This window comes from Pelodiscus sinensis, chromosome 3 (genome assembly GCF_052426305.1).
Source record: "Pelodiscus sinensis isolate ZL-2025 chromosome 3, ASM5242630v1, whole genome shotgun sequence".
NCBI lineage: Eukaryota > Metazoa > Chordata > Testudines > Trionychidae > Pelodiscus > Pelodiscus sinensis.
The window spans coordinates 113,065,742-113,093,548 of record NC_143054.1 but is presented as its reverse complement, the minus strand read 5'-3'; the positions used below and the strand labels follow the sequence as shown (position 1 = coordinate 113,093,548).

General features: G+C 42.0%; 1 protein-coding gene and 1 pseudogene across 3 annotated transcripts in view; one reads left to right on the top strand and one right to left on the bottom strand.

The window, feature by feature from the left end:
• The window catches only part of NOX3 (NADPH oxidase 3), a 225,091-nt gene that overhangs the window by 13,138 nt on the left and 184,146 nt on the right, over positions 1-27,807 (top strand). For all 3 annotated transcript variants that reach the window (XM_089777299.1, XM_089777298.1, XM_006114980.5), the window contains exon 2: positions 21,609-21,689. The gene's annotated coding sequence lies outside the window, so the exon portion shown is untranslated. The remainder of the gene's footprint in view (positions 1-21,608; positions 21,690-27,807) is intronic.
• On the bottom strand, positions 24,666-26,911 carry LOC102449653 (small ribosomal subunit protein uS17 pseudogene; annotated as a pseudogene).

The window sequence follows — 27,807 nt, the reverse complement described above, 5'->3', positions numbered from 1 at the left end:
GGAAAGTTATTACACACAGCTTTTAATTAAATTCATGCCAGGCAGGAGGATGTTTTTGCATAGCCTTTCATTATAAACTGTAAAGTTAGTTAAATTTAACATTAGTTAAATATCAGATTCTGCAAAAGCAAGAGAATCTAAAGTTGGGAGTGTCAAACCCCTTATGTCAACTCGTTATTCGGCATCGCCCAGATAAGGAATTCCAAGTGACTTACCAACATCATTTACCCCACAAAGGGGAAGAAAGATGTAAATTAAAGCTTTGCAAAGATTTTTTTTCTTTAGTTCATAGGCCAAACTGAAATACACTTTTTTTGATTGACCCAAAATAACTTTTCTTAGCAAAATGAAAAATATATTATGAATCAAAATGTTTGACTTGGTAATTAAACATTTAGAGCATTTTAAACCATTTTTAAAATACAAAGAAAGGCATTTTTGAAATGCTTACCAAATAGAAGGGGTTAGTGAGGGAGATGGTGCCAGGCCACCTTGCCACTTTGTGGTTGGGATGTGAAAGTCCCGGATTCAAGTTTGCCCTCCTGATATTAACAGGACATTGAAGTCTTGTGATGAGTTTGACCAAACAGCATTTTTTAGTGAGTAAATTATTCATCTGAAAAGCTTTGCCTGGTTCCAGTGTAAATTATGGTTTCCCATTTTGCAGGTGAAAAGGGAGAATCACTTAAGTGACTGGTGCAAAGTTACATGAGAAATCTGTGATAGAGCTGTAATCATAGCCCAAATCCTGTGAATTAGCCCATGACCATTTGGTCATTTTATAATAACTTGCTGCAAAGTGCCTAAATATTTCATCATGCAATGCATAGCGTTACTTAGTCATAAGTTTGTCAGAGGCTGGAGAGGGATGGCAGGAGACAAATCGCTTGATCATTGTCTTTGGTCCACCCTCTCTGGGGCACCTGGTGTTGGCCACTGTCGATAGACAGGATACTGGGCTAGATGGACCTTTGGTCTGACCCAGTACAGCCTTTCTTATGTTCTTATAATGTAAAGCTGACAGAGGCCAATTGACAGCAGGCAGGATCAAACCTGGGTCTCTTGAAGCTCTAGCATATGAGCCTCTACCACATCAGTTAGCTGAGGCAGTAGCAGGCATTTCAATCTTTAGCTGGGCTAGGTGCCACTAGAAGGGGACTATGCACCACAACAAGGATATAATAACACCTTTCCTTTGTGCCCAGGTCTTGCAATTATTTGAGAAGATGTGTAAAAAAATGCCGGTACTCCAGGGGGAAAGTAGTTGAGCTCTGACTGGAGGTGCTCGTACTGCATACCAGGCAGTAGCATCACAAAAAAAAGCACTTAATTACATCCACTAATGTGGATTGAAATGGTGGATTTAAAAAGCTTTATGAATGCTGCAGGTAGTCTTGACTCTCTCTAGAGCAGTTTTGAGCAGTTTTCTTGTCCATCCTTACTAACTGTGCAGAAGTGATAAGTTACTGCCCCTTGATCAATGCACTATAATCGCTTCCAATGAGTTTCATTTGAAACTCATGAATTACTTGTCATTGTATCAATCTGGTATCTGAATATAATCTGCAATGCACATAACTTCCCCCAAGTTTTTTTTACTAAGGATATGCATAGCAGACTTTAGTCAACAATAATACATGCTCCCCTCTGTGGCATAGTGTAGAAGGGATAAAAGAGTGGAAATGCTCTGAAAAGCACCCTAGGTATGGAGATAAGCAATAGCTATATTTCGTGTTTTCCTTTCCACACCCTCTGAGAGTATGGAAGCATCTTCATGTGGAAATTAATAGCTAAAGCCAAGCATGTTAGGGATTGGAGGCATGATGTCAGAAGAAACTTCTGAAAAAATCCAGCTTTAGGGATCCATGAAGCTATGGCCCACTCACACTTAACCTGGCAGACATAAAGAAAAGCTCAGTTTCTCTTGTATGTTTTTTTTTAAATAGAAAACTTGAGCTCTTTTGCTTGTAATGAGTGCCTTGAAAATGTAAACTAATTGCTGGGTCTTAAAAACAAAACAGCAACAAAAACACCATCCCAAATTATCAACCAGGTTGGTCACAATCCCCTTTCAGGACTCCAGGACAAGACTTCAAGGTCAGAAAACAAATATGCAGGTTCCCTATATCAACTTCCCAGGAAGCCATTTACTGGCAATACATCCATCCCTAATAGACCTGAGCAAATTATTCACTTTTCCAGTTTGAGGACCGAACCGGGCCCTTCTCCCCACCCATGAAAGTAAAGTTCTGAGTTAACCTGAAATTGAAATTTGGGGGCTTTTTCCTCACTGAAATGAGAACTTTCATTCAGCCTCAAATGAAGCTTTCCATTGCGGGTGGTGGTTATTAGGGATGTTAAAATATGTTTATTTAGGTAAACATGTAACTGCTGAAAATTTCAGTGGTTACATGTTTACATGGAGGCAGCTCCCATGGAGCCACCTGCCCTGGCCTCCCTGTGCTGATGCCAGCAGCACTGGGGATGGGAGTAGCTTGCATGTAACCATGAAGATTAACTGATGAGCCCAGGCTCATCCATGTACTGTGTACACGTTTACACTTTAACATCTCCAGTTGTTACCCTTAAAAAAAACTAATTACTGTATAGTTAAAACACGTGTGACACTGGTGGCATGTCAGATACCCCCCAATCCTGCACCCCGTCTGCAGCAAGATGAGACTCTGCGAGCCAGTAGAATAGAGCAGGTTTATTGCTTCTCTAGGATACAACACAGCATCAGCATGATGTGGACCTAAGGAGTTAGGGCCAGGCAGCCTTAAACCAGGTAGGGGTCCACAGGCCCCCGAACCCTCAGTACTCAGCTTAGTCTCTTCTCCATGTTTTCCCAGCCAAGACTGCCCCTTTTCCAAGCCCCACCCTTCCTTTGTTCAGACCCCTTCCCTGGACTGGTAAGAACTGGTTGGACCATAGACTATGTGACCTGAGGGTCCTCAGGGCAACACCCCGCTGGGCAGTGCTTACTGACACAGGCCAGAAGAGGTCACCCAGAGCCCAAGCATAGCAACCAGAGAATGGCCAAATGGACAGCACCCCCCACTACATCATAGTGATTGAGGGTTGTTTTTTTAATTCTAGCTGACACATTTTGCCCAATTCAGCCTAACTTTGAAAATAGCTTCAGTCCACTCAAAACTGCATGTTTGTGAAGGCAAACTATGAATCCCAAAAGTTTTGTTCAGGTCTAATCCCACATTCCCTAGCCAGGTGTTTAATTAGCTGCTGAGCAGTCTCCATGAGCCCTGCCTCATATAAAGGCTTAAGAACAAGACCCTAATCCTAGTAAGACACATTCCCTGGAGAAACAAGGTGGGTGAGGTGATGTCTTCACTGTCTGTTGGTAGGAGACAAGCTTTTGAGCTGCAACTAGGAGCTCTTAATATCAGATGGCAAGAGTCAACAGTTTCCATTGTTGGGACCAACACTGCTACAGCAACAGTGCATATGTTCCTCAGAGGAATTTAGCAACAGATGTACAGTTCTGTACCTGACTAGTCTGTTAATTTCTAAGGCAGGGGTCAGGAACCTTTTTTGTGTCAGGGGCCACTGACCCACAGAAAAGTCAGTCAGGGGTTGCACACCAGTGAGAAGCAAAAACAAACAAAAAAACACCCCTCACTGACGTGGCCTCTGACTGAGAAGGAGAAACATTCTTCACATTTACCTCCCACACCAGAAACTGGGATGGGGGGGCAGGCCAGTAGATTTTGTAATACTCCAGCCCCAGGGTAGGGAAGCAGGGGGCCTGGAGCATCAGCATGAACTCCCCAATGCTGTGGGGGCCCTGAGATTTGGGGGTCAGATCCAGGGAAGCTGTGGGCTGCATCTGGCCCTGGACCTGAGGTTCCCCTCTCCTATTCTAAGGCCTTGTCTATATTTAAATGGCTACCACGTTTCAGTGAAGACGCTACTTATGCTGGCAGCAGAGCTTAGGTAATTCACTTCTCAAAGGGGTGGTATCTATGTCGAAGCGAGAAGCCTTATCATTGATGTTGTGAAGTCTACACTGAGTGTTAGGTAGTGTAACTATGTTGCTCAGGGATGTGGAAAATCCTGAGTGACATAGTTTTACATAAATTGCTAGTGTAGACTGAGCTTAAGGGACAGTGCTTTTTTTGTTTTTGCATCTTGTGCACCATAATGACTGTACAGGTGTCGCGAGAATCACAGGTCCAATGATAAATACCCAAGGGGGAAAGGACAGAACCAGGTGGACAGTTTTATCAAATAAAAAATATTTATTTATGACAATGGTGAATTTATAGTATTTATTCTAAGATTTTTAATAGACCGTGTTAATAATGGATTTACAGTATTTATTATATTTATTCTATGGTTTCTAGTAAAACATGTCAGAGATATAAGGATGGGAATGGCAAGGGGAATAATCTCTAATCTTAAAATATCCAGCTACAGTAATTAAATAACAGTGATAACTACAAACTCTTATATACTACACAAAAACAACTACAACACTAAGCTTATACAACAGGAAAAAATCAAATCATACATACCAACTTACACAGCACACGGAACATTTCACAGATATCGGTTCAGTTGCGAAGGCCTTGGTTACGCCCAAGAGTTGGGGGAGGTGGCTGGTCGGTTGATCAGGCCGGCAGCGCTTTGGAAGTATACGAGAAGGTGGTACGTGTGTTGCGAAGACCTCCTAGAGCGAACTGTGCCATGGGTATTTATCCCCAAATCTGCACATCGCTTTCCTGCACTTGCATATTACCATATATGGCCCAATGGTCACCAAGTGGGGGGGAGGGTCTGTGTCCCAGGGGTTGGGCCGAAACAGTGCAGGTTTCATGTGACCAGGTAAGCCCCACAGTTCTTACGCCAAGGTGACGGGTGGGAGAGTCAGGCTATTTTCCCCTTTTCACACCTTCCCCTTTTCTAAAGGCAATGGTATGCAGGAAGGGTGCGGCCGGTTTCTCTCAAGGAGTCAAGAGCGGTCTGGCCAAACTTTTTTACTGGGTGGCAGTTTCTTTTCTCTAACAACAGGCAGTCCCTGGGTTACATGGATCTGACTTACATCAGATCCCTACTTACAAACGGGGTGAGGCAACCCCGCACTAGCTGCTTCCCCCCAGCAGAACAGGGAGACACGAAGCTAGTGCCCCACCCCAGCAGACCAGGGAGACGCGGAGCGGCTTTTCTCAGCAGACACCTCAGCTTGAAAATAAAGGATTGAGGGAAGTGAGGTATGGGAGAATAAAACTGAGCTCTGGAGAAATGTTTGGCTAGAGTTTCCCCTATAATATGTACCAGTTCTGACTTACATACAAATTCAACTTAAGAACAAACCTACAGTCCCTATCTTGTACGTAACCCGGGGACTGCCTGTATGTCTGAACGTCCATTGTTCTAGGTGTCACTCTAGGATCTCATTGCACAAGGAGTTAAATAAGGGCAAAATATGCCCCCCTTTAAACTTACTTCAGATTCATATGGAGGGAACTTCAGACCATTAATTAAGTTAATCAGAATCCACTGTATCTTTCTATCAACTTGCTTTTTGTTTGTATGACTGGAAGAGATCCAACTTCTCAGGCTACGTCTAAACTGCTGCTTTTTATCGGAAAAAGGTACACAAATTGAGCTCTGCAATTTGTGTACCTTTTTCCCATTGTTTTTTCGGAAGAGGCTTTTCTGAAATTTGGCCCATCTACGCTGGGCCAAATTTTGGAAAAATCTCCTCTTTCGGAAGAGCCCTTCTTCCTTGTAAAACAAGGAAGACAAGGCTTCCAAAAGAGCGCATCTGCTCTTTCGCAAAATATGTTGTAAGAGCAGACGTGTTCCCTAGATGCAGTGGAGTTTTTCCAGGATACTGAAACTCCATAGTCTAGATATAGCTTCAGTGACTTGCTCATCTTAATGACAGTTTCAGGTGATGCAGAGGGTGTGTGGGATGCATGAAAGGAGATGCATTACTAAATGAATCAGATCTCCTAGAGAGACAGCTGGGGATAGTGTGCAGTTACCTATGACTGGTGTGCCCAGGTACATCCATATTTATAAACAACTATATCCTTGTATGGGAACCATTAAATCACTCTCTCCGAGGCAGCCCTGCCTGTGGCAGATCTACTTATGTTTATCTATGTCTTATGTCATCTGAGGATTGTAACCCTGTATATAGAGGGAAGGCTACTTTTTAGCAATAAATTGTCTAGCCAACAGCAAAGCAAATGCCTCCTATGCATAAAGTTGAAAAGCCTAAATATAGAGCCTGCCAGCGAATGGCTGTAAGATGACTGAGGAATCACCAAAAAACAAAAACTCAAGAAGCTTTGACACTTAACAGGACCAAATGTTAGCTTTCCATGAACAATAGCAGCAGTGGCCAGGAGCTCTGTGCCCTTCTGAATTGCTGGGCCTGGGGTAGCTGCCCCCTTTTCCTCTCTTTCCCCTGTTAGCAGGCCCAGGGGCATGGTAGGCACTGAAACATCTTCTGCCCTTGTCAGGGTGGCTATGCTATGAGTGCACAACCAAAAGGTGCAGCAAAACGCTCCCTCCCACATCCTGGCAATGTGGGTCTTCAAATAACTAAATGTCCTCTGAAAAATTAGATGAAATTCCATCTGAGTATTTGACAGATCTGTTCTCTCAGCTTCAGCTCTATCAGAATTTCTGATGCTATGTTAAACTATAAATCCTATCAAAAATTCATTCTCAGAGCTTCACTGACTTCAATGGGCTTACCTAACAGATACATTTGACTCACCCTCTTTTTTTAAGGGCTGGTATGTTGCCCACCATAAATGTTCTTTAAAGTAAGTATAATGGAGTAACTAGCAAATATCAAATTAGTTAAAATTGAAAACTGTGGCATCTAGTTTGCAATTCAGCACATGAAACCACCTGGCTTTGGATTCATTGCCTAAAGTTACCACAACAGCTTCTGAAATCACAAAAGAAAAACAAGAATACCTGCAATATAATTGAGCCTTTAAAAGGGAGAATCTGTCCTCAATTCAAAAAATAATCAAAGGTCAATCTGTTTCAGGTCTGTGTGGTTTTAAAATTCTTCAGGGTGTCCAAAAGAGATGTTTTCAGTCTGTCTCTGGCTCTCACGCACACTGCACTTCCCTGATTTCAGAACATAAATCAGTGTTTGCTAGCACTTCTATGAAAGTGTAAATAAAAGAGGCCTGATGACTCACTGCACAGAGGCAACAACTAGCCTATTTCACAGGCAAGACCACAGCTGCTATCTGCGTGCTCTTGAATTGGTTCAATATATCCTGTTAGTGTGAATGGATGTTATTGACTTCTCTGTGCTAACAGGCTGGCTTTGGAAGTGGAAATGGGGGAAGCAAGGGAAAATAGTTCAGAAATTCTCATGTTGAGATTCAGTGATACATATCCTTCTCACCTCTCCCATTTGCATCTGCACATCCTTTGTGTGTTTGGTGGCATCTAGATGAAGCAATGGGCTTAAACTGAAGTGAGAGATGTTTAGGTTGGACATTAGGAAAACCTTCCTAACAGTCAGGGTAATTAAACACTTGAATAAATTGCCTGGGAAAGTTGTGGAATCTTCATCACTGGAGATATTAAAGAGCAGGTTAGACAGACATCTATCAGGGATGATCTGTGACCAAACCGTTACAGGCAAAGAGCCAAAATAGTTGTGCATATAGTGCAAAGAGCTGGAGGGGGGGAAGCTCCAACCCCATTTGGTTGAACAACAACAACAAAAAAGGACATTGCCCAGTTAAAAAACCCTCAGGTTGGCTTTTTGGCCATATCAGGCTCCCGCTGGCTAGCACCATCTTGCCGGCACCATTTTGCTTCGCTGCACCAGATGGCTCTCCAGCACCCACAGTGAGCTCAGGGTTCAGGGAGGCTCCGCGAGCCACACTTTGAGCCGGGGGGGGGGTGGAAGAGCTGCATGCGGTTGGCCACAGCTGATCTAGATGGTGCTTTGTCCCGTCATGAGGGCAGGGGACTAGACTTGATGATCTCTCAAGCTCCCTTCCAGTTCTAGTATTCTATGATTCTGAGACACATAGTGGCTAGACAAGGTGGATGAAAGAGTCAAGATGTGACTCTCGGTAACTCAAACTACATGTAGCTGACCCTTGCTATCTCCAGATTGGATCCTAGAAGATCTGCTAGCTTGGAAAGTGAACCACTCGCTTCTGTGTAGAAGGGGAGAGATAAAACTTGTAATCCCTCCAGAATGTGTGGGGAATACAAGAGGGGAAATTCACAGCTTCCTAAATAGGGGCCAATATGGTGCTTAACAGGGAAGTTATACTTCCTAAAATGGCCCATGGTTAGGATCTATTTGCATCTCACTTTTCATTTGAAAAGACAGGAACTAAATGGAGTTGTATCTGTTTACATGTTATACTGATGTACTTCCTAAATGTGCCACAACAATGTCATATAAACTTGCAAATTGTATAACTATTGAAATTTGAAAGTTTCAGAGGGGTAGCTGAGTTGGTCTGTAACAGGAAAAACTTAAACAACAACAAATAATTTAGTAGCACTTTATAGACTAACAAAACATGTAGAGGGTATCATGAGCTTTTGTGGGCACAACCCACTTCTTCAGATGACCCGAGTGTTGGAAGTCCAGAACCAGGCCCTAGGACTTGGGGAAGTGGGAGGGTCCCAGAGCTCAGGTTACAGCCTGAAGCCCAAACATTTAAGCCAGTTTAATGGACCCTTAGCTTTAACCCCATGATCTTGAGTCAGCTGGAATGGGTCTGTCACAGGTGTCTAATTGCAGTGTAGACCTATCCCAAGAGATTCCCACCCACACAAATCAATATGGAGTATGAGGCAGTGCAATCTGCTGAAACTGCTATACAGTTTAAACAGTCATCATGGTGTAAGTATTCCTAAATCGAAGTCCATGGTAATCTAATACAATAGTGATTTGCAATATGGTAATTACAACTATGACTGGACTCATTAATTTTTGGTAACAGTTGTTAAGCAGCTCATTAGGCAGGAATTGGACAGCACACGTCAATCTGGGAAGACTTTCAAAACCTTCCAATATTTTTTCTGTTCAGAAAAGGGGGGAAGTGAGGGGGTGGAGTTTAGGAACCAAAGCTGTTCAAACTCCGCAAGCCTGGTGGGCTTGGCAAGCATCCTACTAGTTCAATGAGCCCAGAGCAAGCCAGGGTATGATTATGTACAGCATTTAAACTGCAGGCCTGAAAAATATCAGTCAGTATTTTAGAACACTCGCTTTTTAATGGACACTGCTTCCTGCTGGAAAATATGCTGTGTGAACATTGCACACAATCCCGTATGTCCTTTCATAAACTGGCACAAGTCGGTGGTTTCTGATTTCATTCTGTTTTCAATGTGTTGATCCAAGACTTGCATGGACTGATTTTGTTGATCTGTATTAATTCAGCTACAGTACACTAGCTGGAAATAAACATGCATTAGTTCCTCTTCATATACCTGTACATTGGTTATTTCAGAACCTGCAGACATGAAAATTAAAGCTGTCAATGGCAAACACACCAGGTGTAACATCTTCTGAACATATGCTTTAATCAGAGACTTTCTGCAGGTATAATCAATTGCTTTTATGCAGCAGGAGGGATAAGGTCTGAGATGAGACAAAACTCAGGCCAAACAACCCTCCCTCTTGAAGGACATTTGATGTGAATTGGATAGATGGTGCCTTTTAAAAATTGAACCGGTTCACGTAGGATCCTTAAAGTTACTAGATTGACTAAGGAGAGGTGCTTTAATGTGCACATTCCACCAGATGACATGGGACAGAATTTGGCTGTGCTGGAAGTAGAGTTGACCCATTAAATCAATTGAGCTACATCGGAACTGAACCTGCTACAACTGCCAAACTAGTTGCTGCCTCTTTTCTTCTCCACAGAGCCTCTCTCGTCAGGCTCTGAAATCCAAGGGTTGCCAAAAATCAATTCTACTTTATCCCACTTTGTTACCTTCCTTCTTGCCATCTCTTCTGTAAACCACCAACCCCCTGCTTCTGCTCTATGAACATTTTTACTGCTTATTATCTTACTAGAAGTAACTAAACCAGCCATACAATATAACTGTCAGGCTACTCCCACATCTGAGCTGCTCAGTCTCCAGTCTCAAGCTGGGCCTGATCAGTGCCGTACTGCTTTCCTTCATCTTTGTTTGTATTCCCCACCGTCCTCGCTGTTCTGCCACTTACCAGTGGGTAATACCATTTTTCATTTTGGTGGGCATTTCCTAATACTGCCAGTGTCCCTTTATAAATAGAAAATAATGATGGGATATTGTCATCAGAACTGATCTTGCTATCCACATGAGGAAATTATATGCAAAGGAGAAGGGTTTTTTCCAAGATCGGTCTTTCAAAATTTGTCTGAGCTGGGTTTGGAACTCAGGCATACAGGTGGCTTCTAACCCTTTGTGTAGTCCATTTAGACTTCACTGTCACATTGTTCAAAACAGGTCTCCTATATCCAAAACTAACATTGTTTTTCTTCAACTCTTCCACTCCCCCACAACTACACACTGCCTTTATATACTCAGATTGCCTCTTAATTGATACTTCAATTAGTACAGTAAAATCTCACATAGTTTCTGATGTCACTGCTTCTTAATATGAAATCACATACTACTTTTGTTCAGTAGGAAGCCCATCTGTCTGTGAATTATGACAGTCCTTCTTTCCTAGTTCTCCTTCAGGGTAGAACAGATTTCTTTTATTTCTCTGCTTTACTGAGTAGCCATCTCTTTTCACATCTCGTTAGCAAAGTACCTTTCAAGGAAACGTCTCCAGTTCCCCAATGCCTGCAAGTACAGTGCTACCCTTGTACTTCAACCATTCTTACTTTCCTTAAATTACTGTGGATTGCCATGCAAGCTATTATTGTGAGGACTAGTGCCCTGACTTTGCACCAGGTAAACAGAACAGAGAAGGGTCTTTTTTTGGAGGTAAGGTGGGGTGCCAGGTTCAGTCACCTTTATGTGGAGCAAGCAAGTAGATTCTTGCAAACTGAACTCTACTCCCTTTCCACCCCATCGAGTTTTACAAGAACTCAGAAGCAGAAGATTTCATGAACCTCTGTAAATGACAGTTGTCTAGACACTTTCATAGTGGCAGCAAAGCATAAGTGATGTCAAAAAGGCAGGCTTAAAGTTACTAGATTCACTAAGGAGAGGTGATCCTCTGGTGATCCTCTGGGGTATGCTATTAATGTTCACTTCTCTGCCTGCCTCCCTTTGGCATTGTTTAGTGTAGCAGATTCTCAAAGGGGAACACTTTCTTTCTTTAGGGTGCAATGTCTGCCTCTTTCTGAAGGTATGCTGCAGTGAGCTATTTGCTATGAACATAAACTTGTGGAGAACATGCCACTGGGTTTTTCAGCTCTCTGCCATGTGTCTATCAGGTCCGTGATAAAAACCAGCACCAAATAAAATTTCTGCTTGGCCTTTAGACAAGCATAAACCCAAATCTGCTTAAAGTTTCCTCCACTAAGCCCCTAGGAGCTTGTCCAAGCTTGAAATAGTTTCAAACACGGGGCTGTTGACTCCTGTTTGAAATGGGATCACTCTGTCATGATCTCATTCTAGTGGTGACTTCTGGTGGTGGCCTGTTTAAGTGTGGTGGGTTTTTTAGCATCAGAAGGACAGATAGAGAAGTGGGAAGAGTGAGAATGAGAGAGGCTTTAGTGACGTGCCAATTTTTTTTCATGGATTTCATTTAATGTTTATAGTTCTCTCCAATGAGGAAGATAAATCTTTAGAGAGCTAAGGGCACACAACTATCTAAATGGGAAAAGCGCACTGCTTTTGTTAAAGTGAGCCCCAAGGATTTTTGGAGACGGGCAGAAATCTTCAGCTGAAATTCTCGGTGAAAAATGCCAACTTGGATACTCTGAATTGTGAATTCCTGTCAGTTTTGCTGACTTGTTCACGTAGGGTACAAGAGGAAGGGAAACACCCTCATGGCCAAAAAGTTGTTTTGACATGTTTGTTTCAATAATTTGATTCAGAATTACTCTTAATTTAGAAACTTCCGTCATATTTATTTAAAAAATAAAAATTCAAAAACAAAACACCTTGAGTCAAAATTATTTTTTTGAATTGTCAGCAAAACCAAAATACATTATTCATATAGGTCTAATAGTGGCTGCTGTAATTAAGGTTATATTGGAACTTCATTTTCCTCTTTCTTCTCTCCCCTCCCCTCAGTGAAATACTCCATTGGAGCGAAATCTGTTTTCCAGATTTGGTGTTATCCCAGAGGTGTGGTGGTTGTTTTTTTTTTTTTTTTTTGTAAGGGAAGGGAGTTTTGGAAACTTTTTTTTTAAAGAAAATTCCTGCAATTAATATGGGTGTTTCGATAAGAAAAGGAGAAAGGCATAAAGTTAAGTAATAAACTCTATTTTGGAAGGTTTCCAGCTCTTCTGTTTTTCAGAGTAGTAATTCTAGTAAGCTGCCACCTTACACAGAAAGAAATAAATTGCTGCATATTGTAAAGTAGTTGTATTGACTCAAACTGGACATGTTTTGTGTGTAGTTACTTCTGGAGAAGTCTCTTGGTAAGATCAATAATTTTGACTTGCTACACTAGATCATGACAATACTGTCTAGGCATATTAGGCATGGAGTTTTGTTAGTCCTTTATGAACTGTCTCAGCCTCTCCATTGTAATTTTTCACACACTTCCCTTTGTTGTGTGTCTGGGAAGTCTCAGCTGTGTGGAAAAGAATAATTTAGGGGATTAGTAATAGGATGTGGAACATTTCACCCCTAGGTCACTGGTTCGAATCCAACTCCCATTCAGTAGTGATTGAAAATCACTGCCATCTGATTGCTTTTCAGTGGCCTATCTGACATGAGCTAGTGGGCCCAGTCTACATCCTAATAGACAGGTATCCAAATCTTCACATTTAGTTGGCTTTTTTGTAGTCTCAGCAGCCAGAGGACCAATTTTAAATAGATGATATTGGGTGAACTATAGTACCTTCTTGACCTTGGAGGTAGTCTTCTAGGTAGGTAAGTGAGAGGCAATGTGAGGAAGGTAAGTGAGAGGCAATATGGAGGAACTTTTATGCTGTTGCCTTCATTGCACTTGCTGTGGGTAAATAGACAGCCTTACAGACTCAAATCTACTTTTTCTAATGCTAAAGTCTCTCAAGAAACTTAAATGGTCTCCTTTGTGTAACTGTCCTAGGCTATTAATCTAGAATCTAGCTAAGATAAAAGTCAAGTGAAAACAATTCAAAGGGGAAAGGTAATGGTCATAGCAATCAACACTTCCTCAGCCATAGCTGTCACAGAACCCTGTTAAAATACAGAGCCAAGACTGATCATTGGAATATCCCAGGTCACTGGGGAATTGTCCAAAACAGCCCCCTAGGACTAGTATTGTGGAATCTCAGCAGAGACTATATTGATACATGGGAACTGTGATCTTTTCTTACCGCTACAAATCGAACCATGAACTTGGATCTTATCAAGCCCTGAGCAGGATTGGAAAAAGGATGACATTTATATGCCTAAGCCAATTCAAAGTTAAAGAGCACAAACTGTAGAAGAGATGCACAAGTATTTGTTTCAGGGCATAAATTGAGACCTGATTGGGGGAAGGACATGTAGGAAGAAATTGCCTTCATGGATAGATTATTCCATGACTTCCCATTGTAGGGATTCTTGCATCTTTCCCAGAAGCACCTGGTACTGGCCACTGTCCTGTCAAGATCATGATAGTAGATTAGATGGACCACTGGTCTGCTTTTGTATGGGAATTCTTAAGTTCCACCCTTTTGTTTGGGTGTGTCGGCATTCATTATTTCTGGTGACCACTTTTGGTGGTTCTCAAGCAGTTTTTTCAGTTACACAGTACTCTGTCTGAGTCACACACTGTCTGCATGTTAACCAGAACAGACCTCTTTGGAATATACAGTCCACCAGAGCTGTCTATACCCATCAGGTGGTGCCTCTTTCTAGTCCTCTCTGGGCTTTGATCTTTAAGTGGTCCAATCCTGGAATGAGGCTATATCCCCAGGGTTTCTCTTTCTGCAGCTCTCTGAAGGCTCAGTCCCTATTCAGTCATAGCAGCCATCCAGGAGCATCTTGCTCCCCCAGTGCCTGACCACACTGAACTGTCTGTGGCCCTGCTACTCTGTTAGGTACTCAGGCCTGCAGTACTTTCTTCTCTAAGCAGCATCTAAGTGCTGCTCTGTTCTGCAGCTCCTTTTATAGGGCCTTCCTGGCTAAGATTGGCTGCATTCCCTGCAGTCACTCTAGCTTGCTTGGAGGACCTTTCCACTACTCCATTCCTGGAATGGTTAAGGCAGAACCATGAGGCCTCCAGCAGGGGTCTTTGGGCCTTGTCTTCTCCATCACACCAAACCCATATCACAGGTCTGTTTGCTCTGCACCCCTTGCACCATCTGATACAAACCTTCAGGGTTGCCATGGAGAGTTCTTGAATTTTTCCACATGTTGCATAAGAGACCCAGACGGAGTGAAGGGTACCAGTCAGATTCCTCTGGTAAGACTATGTGTGTGTGTGGCATGAAAACCATAGGCTGAGTATTGGTGCTTTTGGTAGAGAAAGTGAATTTGGTTTTGTTGTCTTTCACATGAAGCAATACAAATAGTAAGCTGAATACTGAAGTCATTATTCAGTTCTTACTTAGACCTACTTAGGCAAAAACCTGATTGGAATTAATAGGAGCAATGACAGTGTTCAAACTAAGTATGGATTTCATGATTCCACCCTATGTCAATTTTTATATGTAATTTCTCATTTCCGTACAAAGGAGAGACTTCTTAATTCCAGTTCTGTAGAAGAAACCTATGGAAAAATAGTACTGTGGTGCTGCCTTCTACGAGCCAGTAGGAATAATGTCTTAGGTTACAAGAAAGAGCAATAACAGTATCACCAGTACAAAGAACAAGTAAGAACTTCTTGCTTTTTTATCACTGACTTATTTTTTGCCAATTTAAGATCAAGATCTTGGAAAGAATTACATTTTGTCTTAGGAGGAACTGACAAACACATTTTCAATTACCAACAGGGTGACAACAGAACAAATATGTTGGTGGTTTTTAAAATAAGGTTATTTCTGGCTTACAAAGGTGACTATTTATAAATGACTGAACTGGAATCTCTTATAAATTATCTTTGTAACTTTTCCCATACAGAGGCTCTTTCTCCTTAAAGTGGATGAGATAAATCCCCACAACTAAGGTGTTATTTAAAAAAAGAAACCATCAACGAATTCTTTATTCTTTTTTAAGAAAGATGAGGGTCACCACTCACATGTCTACAGTCTCTCTGGACTTCAGTGACAGTTGTTTGCTCACAACAGAATCTGGACAAGAACTAACTAGAAAAGTATGATGCAATCACTGAGAAAATATCAACAATGTCATTGTATGAGGGAGGATTGTAGATGTAAACTCTTTGGGGCAGGGACTGTGATGAAATGTTTAAACTCTATTATGTTCAGCCTACCCTTGGTACCATGTGTACTATACCTCACTTGAGCTAGCAACAGCCTTGAATATCTCGAAGAGGATGCAGCTCTTGTATCTCTCCCCAGGGTGGAAGTTCTGCAGCTACTCAAAATCTGGTACAGTCAACTGACCTGTTAGAGCAGTCTCATAACTTAGAGTTTAGCACCCTAAACTCGAAATAAGATGGCAGCTCTTATTTCAAAACTATTTTGAAATAGCTTGTCTTGAAATTTGGCACTTCCCGGGGCTCCCCTTAGCTGCAAAGAGTGAAATGGAGCCAGTGGGAGCTGTGAGGCTCCGTGGGTGCGGCTCCAGTAAATAAACAAACCGGGGCGGCCAGTTAATGTGTTTCTGAAAGTGATTTCATGGAACACTTTCAGAAACACTGACCTAAACACCTACTAAAATATTTAGCCAATACATTTACTGGAATAAATGTTAACTGTTTAGATCTGCAACATTTGTTTGTAAGCTAGTTTGCAGGAATAACTAATGACTTTAGATTAATAAAGTTTTAATTCATTCTGGGAAAGCAAAGAAAAATGGAAGCCAGAATAAACAGTGAAGACAGAACTGTCCCTTAGCTACACTTTTGAAGTAGATAAGAAAGTACATTAGCAATATTAGTTCCACTAAAGTTTACAGCCTTAAAGTGTCATGACATTTTGAAGATTCCTTTCCTTCTTGTCCCCCTTGAGGTGCTACTGCCGTGATGGAGGAGATCCCAGGTGAATATGTGGCTAATACTGATAATATGCGCCTCAATTTTAAAATGTTTGTGAATAAATAGACAACCCAAATCCACATTGGAGCATTTAAATTAGCATGCATAAAAAGGGCATTTTTTTTCCCTAGGTTTGATTTAAATTCCCAAACATGGGATTTAGTTGCCTTTCCTCCCTATCCCAATTATTATATATTGGTTTATAATGATATATTATTATTTATTGGTAGTAGTACCCAAGGGTCCTAATTGGTCTTGGGAGCCCTTGTACAGGACCAGGAACAATTACATTGGCTACGTCTAGACTACAGGCTTCTTTTGGAAAAAGCTTTTCTGGAAGAGAGAGTCTGAAAAAACTTCTTTTGAAAGAGAGCATCCACACAGCAAAAAAGCAATCTGCTTTTTGAAAGATAGCATCCACATTGATTTGACAATATCTCACATTTAAGTTGTGATAACTATGGATGGAGTAGCCACTAGGGCACCTGTGCTTTTTTCCTGGAGGCCTCTTCTTTCAAAACAACAATAACACAAACAACACCTCTTCCCCATCCACACATGCCTTTTTCCAAAAGAGCCCTTTTGGGAAAAGGCTTCTTCCTCATAGAAGGAGGTTTACTGCTGTTGGAAAAAACGCTGCATTCTTTCGACTTTCTGTCAAAAGAATGAAATTGCAGTGTGGACATATGTGTAGTTTTTTCCGGAAAAACAGCTGTTTTTCTGGAAAAACTCTGCAGTGTAGACATACCTTAGAAAGACATGGTCCCTGCCCTGAAGAATTTACAGTCTCATTTGTAGATAAGAGGTAATACGTGATGGCAATAAACGAAAGGTGGAGGGAGAACAAGATAGCAGTAATAAGATGATGTGGCTGGATGGGTTACCTAGATGCATAGCTAGAGAGTTCCAGGTCTTCTAAAAAAAATTGTATCTATTTAAATGCAAATACTTGGACACAGAGAGAAGACCAATGCTGAAGTAGGAGCAAGGGAATAGAGGAATTAGAAGTGTAACAAGGGCAAGAAGAGAGAGGTATGGAGGTAGGGAAGAGATGCAGCTATAGTAGATGATTAAATTGGCGGGGACTCATACCACTAACAGTGGGAGTATCCCATCTAACAGAAATGAGATATTCTCGTTATTTTTTTCTTTGGGATATCTCTTTTTATAGAGTGAGTTTCAGCAGTTCAATCAACTTTAAAATCCAATGCAAACTTGATGTTACACAAACCATGCATTATGAAGTGTTCATCTGGCCAACCTGGCCACTGAAGTGAGACTGTGTATCATCCAGATGTTGAACATCTATCCCTCCCATTTTTTTTTAAAGGAAGTTGTAGGTGTCCCTGGAACATGTCATATTTTTAAAGGTGACTTGCAAAGGTGTGGAAAACATGTGATTGTGTGCCTTCTGCTTTTTTTCACTATGTGTAAACAAGACTTGACATGTCACGTTGCTTGGGTGGTTTTAGCAGCTATGTGCTTAGAAATGACGCGAATATTAAATATAGACTTTCCTGATGTTGCTTGAGAATTCACTTAAAGGTTTCATCTCAATGTATTATTTATCTGAATTGTGCATGGGGATCCCAATTATGAATCAGAACTTAACTGGCCATATATGCTTATACCACACCTAGCATGATTTTTTTTCGCTCTTTGTGGAAAGAATGGGGATGATGAATCTTTAACAAAGCTATCATTTCTCCCTAGTGTGTCTCAGATGTTTGAGTTTAATCACTGTGTCTGGTTTGAGGGGGAAAGAAGCTAAACAGTATGAATGAATATCACTGCCTTTGTCAGTTAATCAGGTTATCAGCTTTTTATTTCTTACTGACTTAAGCTTAATATTTCGACCATTTTTTAGACTTCTAGGAAAAAACTGGTACAAAAGGACTGAACAGCTAATATAAAGTCAAGCAGTAAACAGAAAAACCATACCACAACAAACAAACAGAACCCATGGGGTTTTATTTTTGATGTATAATAAAGAAGCAGAGAAGACATAGCTCAATTTTGTTTTCCTTCACAGGCCACCTTTGAATGAACAAATGTCACTGGTTTTGTAAGCAGCAGTCTGTTCTCTGCATCCTCTCCCCCTTCTCTTTCTTGGTATTTTGGACTACTTTGAAAGCTCTCTTTTGCAAGGGCAAGTTGTTTCTCATATCACTGAGTGAAAAACTACTCTAAAATCTGAACAGTTTGATCAGATGGGAAGAAAATGTAAACAGGTTCAGTCATGCATGAAAGTGTCTAACTGAACTCAAATATAAATGTAATTTGCTAGTGCCAGAAGTGCAAAAAAATGTGTAATTTGCATGGTAAGGCCAGGGTTAATAAAAGAAGAGATGAAGCAGAAAGACAGTTTTCACAGAAACTGAAAGCTTGAAGCTCTTATTGAGCAATTTTAGATCAAGCATCCAATATAGTTAAAAACACACATTGCATGCATCGATGTGCAGGGATCTTTTCATTTCTAAGGAAAAGGGTGGTCCGTAAATCAAATGAAATTCTTCAGTGTCATCACTCTCTACTCCCACTGACTTCAGACTTGCTGGACCACTGGCCAACATAGAAGAGGAGGGCGGTATCATGCCCCCAAAAGGGATGGGGCCTCGGGTGGAAGAGGCAGAGCAGGGCAAGCCTTCCCCAATCAGCCCTTCAGTGCCTCTCGGGGCTCCGGTGGTGATTTAAAGGACTGGGGCTCCAACCATCTCCAATGCTGCAGTAGCAGTGTCTGGGAGCCCAGCTTTCTGAAATTGCCAGTCCCCAGGGCAGCTGCCCCCTTAGCCATTCCCTGTCGGTGAGCCTGGTGGAAGATATATGAAAGAAAAGAAACACATGCAGGATCAGCTTTGAAGATTAAAGATTTTTGGGGTGTTGTTTCTATAGATGCTGGATAATGGTGCAAGTAGAGTTAAATTCTTACCTTTATGGGCAACGCCTGGGAGGGACAGAAGGGGGCATGTGAGTTCCTCCCATCACTCTTCTGATGTAGTCCAGAGCCCCAGTGCTCTCCCTTTTCCCCCTCTTCAGGCCATGTTGCCTGGTGGGGCACGTCGCTGTCCTCCCGTTGGACACGTTTTCAGAACTGCAGGGTTCTCTAGAGCTACTGCAGTGGAAGGAGCAGAAAGTAGAGCCAGAAGGTAACTCCGTGCCAACAGCTCCTCTGGAGAAAGGGGTTTCACTGTCCCCAGCCTTGTCCTGCAGCGGGGCTGTACAGAGACCGACAGGAGAGAGGAGAAATAGCTTCACTGAAGTGCTAGGGGTGGTAAAAGTTGAGCTGGAGGAGGTGCCAGCATGAGGTCAACCAGTGGCCACATGTTCTGCTCCTGTGTCTCTTCCAGTGTAGCACTGAAAATAAAAATCTTAATGGTGCAGCCTACCAGACCAAACCACCATATTTACATCACTGATGCTGGATCAGGATGTCCTTAATTACATAAAAACACAATCAACGAATAGAGCTTTATGAATAATTGTTTTTCTAGTCTGTGGCAATTGTGGGAAAAAGAAATCGTTTTGGGTCAAACCAAAGCCATGGGCATTTTAGCAAAACCAAGACATGTAAACCAATAGTTTTGAGTAAAAAAAAAACATTTTGTTTGGCCCAAAATATAATGTTTCAATTGTGAATATTTTTATACTGAATTTGAAGGAATTTTCTACATTCATTTTAAACCAAAAAGTTTGAATATTTAATTTTGAAAATGTTAATATCACAAGCTTAGACTTACAATTTGATGGGAACGGGGGATTTTGACACTATCAATTTGGTGAAACTGACATGAATTTGTTGCCAAATCTGCTTTTTTTTAAAAAGTAGACAAAAATGTCATCCAGTCAAGATCCTTTAAATGAGTTAATCTCCTTCAAAAGTAAAATGTATTATTTTGACTATATACTACACAACTAGAATTATTGCCATCAATGATCTTCCTATGTACTTTAGTTATAGACCCACATGTAGTGTAATGAAAGAAGCCTGATACTTGTTATATTAGCATGATGGCAAAATTCCAAAACACAATTCCTGTATGCAGCTGATATGCCTCTTATTTATCTTTAATTTCAAAACTCCAAATCTGTATGCATATGTTCTGAAAAACACCCTCCAAAAATGGCTAGTTTCAAACAGAGTCATTTATTTTCTCCATGATGGTATGAAAAATTGGAAAAAAAAAACAAAAATAAATTATTTGGACTGATCGAAACCATTGTTTTGAATTGCCATTCTAATGTTTCCATTTTTGGAAAAAAAATGTACTGAATTTGGGAATTTTCAGTGTAAAAAAAATGGATTTTTTTTGACAGGGTTGGGGGATTTACAGTTTTCTGAGAACAACTTTCCCAGCTCTGGTGACTAAAACAGTTTATGAGAAATGTTGTACATTCTGAATGCATGAATTTGCTAAAGTGGGTCTACACTACTATATTGAACCTATTGATTCATTATTGGGAACTGTCATCTTTGTAGTTCAACATCCAGCCTGTAGAAGGGTCCATTGTCCCCTGCAGTTAGAGGGGACACACAGGGCGGTGCTGGGAGCAGCCAGCCTTCAGTGTCACCCAGAACATGCTGCACATACCAATCGACTCTTAACGTCGCCTGTAGTGCATAACCCAGCAGGTAATTAAAGTGCCTGGTCTTCTGGCCGCTGCTTCAGCAGCAGCAGTTGTAAGCCCTGGAACTTTTGAATCTTCCAGGTCCCAAGAGAGTAGCTTTTGTGTTTTGTTGGATTCTTTATAATGCTAGATCAACGTCTGTCTGGCCTCCTTTGTTGTGACTGAAAGGTTGGCTGTGGGCATCTCCCAACCACACGACCTATTTCATTAACTCACATAGCAAGATTTCATCACTTCACATACAATTCAATGGGATATTAATGTTGAACTGATCAAGACTTTTAAAACGATATCTCACAAAGCCTACTGTGTACAAAACATGCCATAAGTAGAAGACAGTGGTGAATATGGAGGTTCCAGGGTGCTACTCTGAGGTACAGAGTATCACACATGAGTCTCTAGCTGTGTAAACAGTTGTATGAGCATGTACTACATGTAACTGGATCTTCCATTAGTGTTCAGAAATATGCATAAAACCAAGATAAAACTTTGACCATTATCCCCAAAATCTGGCCCTTGTGATTAAATCAACAATAAAGATTGTACCTCGCCTACCTTGTCTCTCTCATATCCTCGTACTGACAGAACTTCAACAATATTGCAAACAACTATTGATGAATGACAGGCACAGGGCTAGGCAAGAAGATCTATGGGGGTCCACTGTAGTGACTGGACTAAGAGACTCCCTCGTACAACATATACTTGATGTTTTGCCCCACTGATGAAAGCAAGTATCTTCTTGTGACTGGTTTAATTTGTTTTCCAGACTGTTGGAGGAAGGAACTTCAGACAGCTCCTGCATTCATATTTGGTCCTAAAGCAATCAGAACACAACAGACGAACTAAGGTAGGGTACTGGGCCTTCCTAAAACTTAGTGTTGTATCCCCTATACTGCTCAAGTCATGTGACTCTCCTCCCTATCTTTGATAGGTAAGTACATTCCATCAGGGATGGTGTAGACGGAGCGTGGTCCTGCCTTAAGGGCAGGGGGCTGGACTCGATGACCTCTCGAGGTCCCTTCCAGTCCTATTATTCTATGATTCTATGATTCTATGATTCCCTTGTTCCTTAAGCTTTGTTAATATATGTAATGTATCCCTTATTTCACTCTACCTTGTGGCTGCACTGCTGAGAGAGACATGGAAATTGTCAGAGGGATTAGGAATGTCATTCAGCAATATGAAGTGAGACTTTTCAGTACACTGTTGGAATATGCAGGCAAGCTGATGTGTAATTGACTTACAGAATATTGAGCAGACAGGGCCTAGACCTAAATAATTGTACAGAACATTAAAAACTTGATATGAAACAATTTTTCACAAACAACCATTGTGTGTGTCTGCTGTGGCATAATACTAAAAATAATAGAGGAGACTTAGGATAATTTATCTGTAAGTGAATTATAGTACAGCATACGATAGGGCATTTTTGTCACTGTTAAGGAACATAATTGCCATACTGGATCAGACCTGGATCATATAGCCCATCTAGTCCTGCATTCTGTGCATACTTTGAAATGGCAAAACAAAAATATGGAATACTGTTGTGACTGTCACATTACACTCCTTATCTGCATTTTCCTCCATAAACATGGAGCTTAACCCTGCAAATACTTACTCACCTGTGTAACTTAAAGTATGCTATTAACCCAATCATCAAAGTCAATCTCAGGGTGCCAGTGAGATGGGGCACTGGAACCGGGAGGACCAGCAGACCAAACCCCACCCCACCCCACTTTTTACTGAGAGTAAGGATGAGTAACAGGGAAAGGATGGAGTGAATGGGGTGAAGGGTTGGGGGAGAAGGCATGGTGGGGCATTGGGGAAGGGATCATGTGGAGGTGGCACCTCAGGGAGAAGGGGAGGTGTAAGGGAAGAGGCTTGGGGGCGGGAAAGGAGCAGTGTGGGAGTGGAGTCTTGGGAGTGGGGCACTTGTGTTCACTTCCTTTTAGGGGGATTCTGCTGCTTTGGCAGAGCAATGCTCTGGCATCCTTCAGTCTGAAGACACGCTGCCTGTTGGCTTAATCTTATTCAGACGAGGATCTCGTTCATCTTGGTTGGAAATGCTGGGAAAAGGTCTTGGGGTAAGCTGTCTTGTAGGAGGCCAGGAAAGTCTTGTGATTAAAGTTGAAGATCTAGAAAGCACGTTATGACTTTGTTTTATAAGTAACTATTTGTTTGCAATATTCTTACTTTCTATTATTTTGAATCTGCATACTTTAATACATTTTATTGTTGTTTTATTTATAATATAACTGTGTTTTGTGTTAAGTGGAGTGCTGGTAATGACTTTAAAGCAGTAAACTGGTGTGTACTGTTCCTTTGCAAAGAATATATGAGAGAGCTCTGTGAGTGTTCTGTGGAACAGTGGCCAGGCACTCAGGGGAGACGCTCTAGGACTCAGTGGTTGATCTATGACCATCATTAATCTGCACAGAGAGTGAAGCTGCTGGAGTCCTTGCAGGCTATACTTGTGGTCACAAGGGGTGGTGGAGTTATGGAGCTCTCTACAATAGCTAATATAGATTGTGGCAATATTTGGTTAGTTTATGTGAATGAGCAAAATCTCACATCCAGGGTGAGAGCCTCCTCCTGATCCTGACAATTTTATATCAGGTCAATGGGCCAGAGTGATATAAAAGAGCCCTAAAAACCCTGGTTCTAGCCATGGGAAGGTTCCCTGCAACAAGCACTGCAGAAGTCAGCTGCTCTCAGTTTAAGGACCTTCCCTGCAAACTCTATTGTGAGGGGTGTTTTGTGGTGGAGGGACACTCTGGGGGAAGGGACTGCAGTGCAGAACACTTGAATTTTTAGATAGTCCATTGGCAGTTCTTAGACTACCTAATTTACCCCACGGGCACATCCAGCTCTTGGAGTAACCCAAGACTGGGACCATACAAAGATGGCGGAAAGCTGCTCTAGCTGACTTTCACCCTGGGCTTTGAATTCTGTAGTACCTAATCTTGTCCATAGAGAATGCATCTCCTATCCTAGACCCAAGACTGCCATGCCAAAGAATTAGGAGAAAACCAGGTGGGAGGGGTACAAATTGGAGCAGTAGCCTGTACCAGGTGTGCTGTAATACTTTAATTTTTCTCCTTCACAAAGTCTCTGAGCAATAATTTCTAAGGTTACTCTTAGCGGCTTCCCTCCTCAATACTTCACCACCAGTATTTCCTCAAAAATACCATCCAAGGATAAACGTAAAAAACAACGAATGGTCTGGTAGCAATTTATAGACTAACAAAACATGTAAATGGTATCATGAGCTTTCATGGACACAGCCCATTTCTTCAGATGACCAGAGTTTTGAGTTTAGGATGTGCAAACCCAAAATAAAAATCCCAGGTTATTTCTACATCTTGTGATATGGCTACCATATGTTCCCAAAATCCATTCAGGAATGTATTCAGCACTGTCAGCAAACTTTTTTGTTTTCTGTTTTCTGATTTCCTTGTCCAATTCTGAACCTCTGCAAGGTGTCCTCAAGCCCTTCTTCAGATCTTATTTCCAAATCAGCAACCACTCAAAGGACCTGCTAGCCCAAGAGCCATGCTTTTTGCATGATAACAAACCTGGTTGGAGGTATCACCCTGTATCAGGTTGTTGGACTATAAAGAGACACAGCTCATATTCTTATAATTCCCTTTTATCTTTACTCAATATAAATTATAGACAATGAGTAGTCCTCTGGTATTTTATAGAATCATGAACTTTTGTGGGTAAAACATACTTTGGATGAGTTGGAGTGGAAATAATAGTGAGTTTCCTTTTATGCAGTTGTTGTTGTTGTTTTGTTTTTACAAAAGTTTAATTCATCCTGATCATTCATTCATCGCCTTTAAAACTTCTGGAACTGGTTCTTGGTGCCAGCAGCCTTTGTGACCTTGAGGACGTTGAATCAGATTGTCTTGCTGAGGGGACGGCATTCCCCCACAATCACAGTATCACCAATCTGGACATCCCTGAAGCAGGGGAGAGGTGCATAGACATGTTCTTGTGGCATTTCTCAAAATGGTTGTACTTGCAGATATAATGTAAGTAATCCCTGCGGATGATAATAGTACTCTGCATCTTCTTCTTGATAACCACACCTGACAGGATAAGACCTCGGATAGAAACATTGCCAGTGAAAGGGCATTTCTTGTCAATATAAGTTCCCTCAATGGCCTCATTGGGGATTTTGAAGTTCAAGCCAATGTTCTTGTAGTAACGGGGGAGTTTCTCCTTGCCTCCCTCTTCCAGAAGCACCCACTTCTTGTTCTGGAAGATGGTAGGCTGTTGACAGGCTAGTGAACAGACAGGATGGGAGTACTGATGATCATAGTCAACATCCTGATTAAATTCCAATGTGGCTGCATTCCACTAAATTGTCCTTTTAAATAGATGGTGCATTTCAGCTGTGGGTGAAATAAATATTGTGTGTCGTGTATAAGGTACATTGTTAAAATCAAATTGATATGCTAAAACAAGAATTGAAGCAAGTAAAATTGGCATTGCCAGGAGAATTCAAACTCTGGGATTTGGGATTAATACAAGAGTTATTTATTTATTTATTTCCAGGAGAGGCGAAATGATGGTATACAGGCAGTCCCCGTGTTACGTACAAGATAGGGACTGTAGGTTTGTTCTTAAGATGAATTTGTATGTAAGTCGGAACTGGTGTCCAGATTCAGCCGCTGCTGAAACTGACCAGCGGCTGACTACAGGAAGCCTGAGGCAGAGTTGCTCTGCCCCGGGCTTCCTGGAATCAGCTGCTGATCAGTTTCAACAGCCGCTGAATTTGGACGCCTGGGACAGAGCAGCTGGGGCGCTGCCGGGTAGGTCCCCGCAGCGCCGCACCTCAGCGCTGCGGGGACCAACCCGGCAGCACCCCAGCTGCTCTACCCCAGGTGTCCCCAAGTCAGCCACTGCTGAAACTGATCAGCGGCTGATTCCAGGAAGCCCGGGGCAGAATATCTCTGCCTCGGGCTTCCTGTAGTCAGCCGCTGGTCAGTTTCAGAAGCAGCTGACTTGGGGACACCTGGGGCAGATCAGCTGGGATGCTGCTGGGTCGGTCCAGTAGCGCCGAGGAGCGCCGCTGCAGGACCAACCCAGCAGCACCCCAGCTGCTCTACCCCAGGCGTCGTCGGCGAGAAAATCCTGGTCTGCTGGGAGGAGAGGGGGGCGCACTAGCTGTGCCCCCCCCAGCAGACCAGGGAGACGTAGGTGGTGGGACCGCCGAGACGCGCCGCGGTCCCACCCGCATCCTCAGCGGTTTTGCTCCACGTCTCCCTGATCTGCTGGGAGACCAGGGAGATGGGGAGCAAAGCCTCGGAGGATGCCGGCAGCGGGACAGCCGCGGCGCGTCTGGGCTGTCCCTCTGCCCACATGCTCCGCGGCTTTGCTCCGCGTCTCCCTGGTCTGCTGGGGGGGCTCTCCCCCCCCCCCCCCAGCAGACCAGGGAGACGCAGAACAGCTTTTCTCGCCCCGGAGGGCGCAGGCGGCGGGACTGCAGCGCATCTGGCCGTCCCGCCGCTCGCGTCCTCCGGGGCGAGAAAAGCCCTGTTCGTAACTGCAGATCCGACATAAGTCGGATCCGCATAACTCGGGGACTGCCTGTATATGTAAAATGAGAGAACTGTGTATATAAACACATATGAGAAATAATTCCTCTATCGTAAGTGTCTTTAAGGAATTATTCCTTTTTTTTCTCACAAGTGAATCTAAACATTCCAAGATGTCGTCTTCTGTGTTCAGCATGTAACTTTTTTTCTCCTTCTTTTTTATCATTGAAATGGCAGGTTATGGAAAATAACAAAACCAAGGATATTTTAAAACTCTTTGTAAGTTGTAAAAAAAGACAGAACTATATAGCACTTTAAAGACTAACAAGATGGTTTATTAGGTGATGAGCTCATCACCTAATAAACCATCTTGTTAGTCTTTAAAGTGCTACTTAGTTCTGTCCTTTGTTTCAGCTAGACCAGACTAACATGGCTGCATCTCTATCACTTTGTAAGTTGTGATTGTCTCTGTGGGCTCACATTTTCTGGGGTAGGCAGCTCCTATTGCCTGACTTCTCTCCATGTCATCTTTCAAAATATCCCCTATTCAGAGTCAGACTGGATGAACACTCCCCTTCCTACATAACCATGTGAATTTTTAATGTTTGGCATTAAGGTGAAACCATCATCTCTCTCTGTCGTCTGGGCGATGGGCCATCAATTAAATTCTCCTTTGTCCAGATGTAAAACAGCTAATGGCTGCAGCTTCTCTCCATAATAGAGCCATTAGTGATAATCTGCCCCTCTCTGCCAACCAGTTTATTCATATGGGAATAGATGAATTGGCAGTAATCTGCCGTATAAACCTGGTTGTATAGTTGCCTTGAAATCAGTGAATGTCTCTCAAAATGCAAAAGCTTGCTCTACAATACCTTTGTCTGATGTTATGTAATTATATATTGAGGTAGCTGTATTTAGATACTCAAACACCCTTTTCCAGTATTTGAATCTACGGCCCAACTCATGCTTCAACATAATGGATAAATAAAATGATTTCAATTTGGTAATGTGTATTTCATCCACATTGGTTGTGTTCAGTATTGGTACCTAAACCCTAAATTATCTTTAGTATCTGCTAGTTTGCAGACACAACAGATACTATACATGAGTTTTGAAACCCTTTCTAAATATGCCTACCTGACTTCAGCACAATTAATGTTTTACTTTTTATGTTGCATATTTCCTTTCAAATAAACTTACTTCTGTAGTATTAAGTAACTACTGCATTTCCCACTAAATATAAAACAAAAGGGGGAAATCAAACACAGATATCTAGTGATCAATGATACATTTTTCAGAGATGTACATGTAAAAAGCCCTATATTCAATGAGTGAATGATCTATCAGGTAAACACTTTGACAAGCTTAAGTTCAATAACTTAGTAAAAAAAGACAGTGACCCAGAGATATGAATTTCTA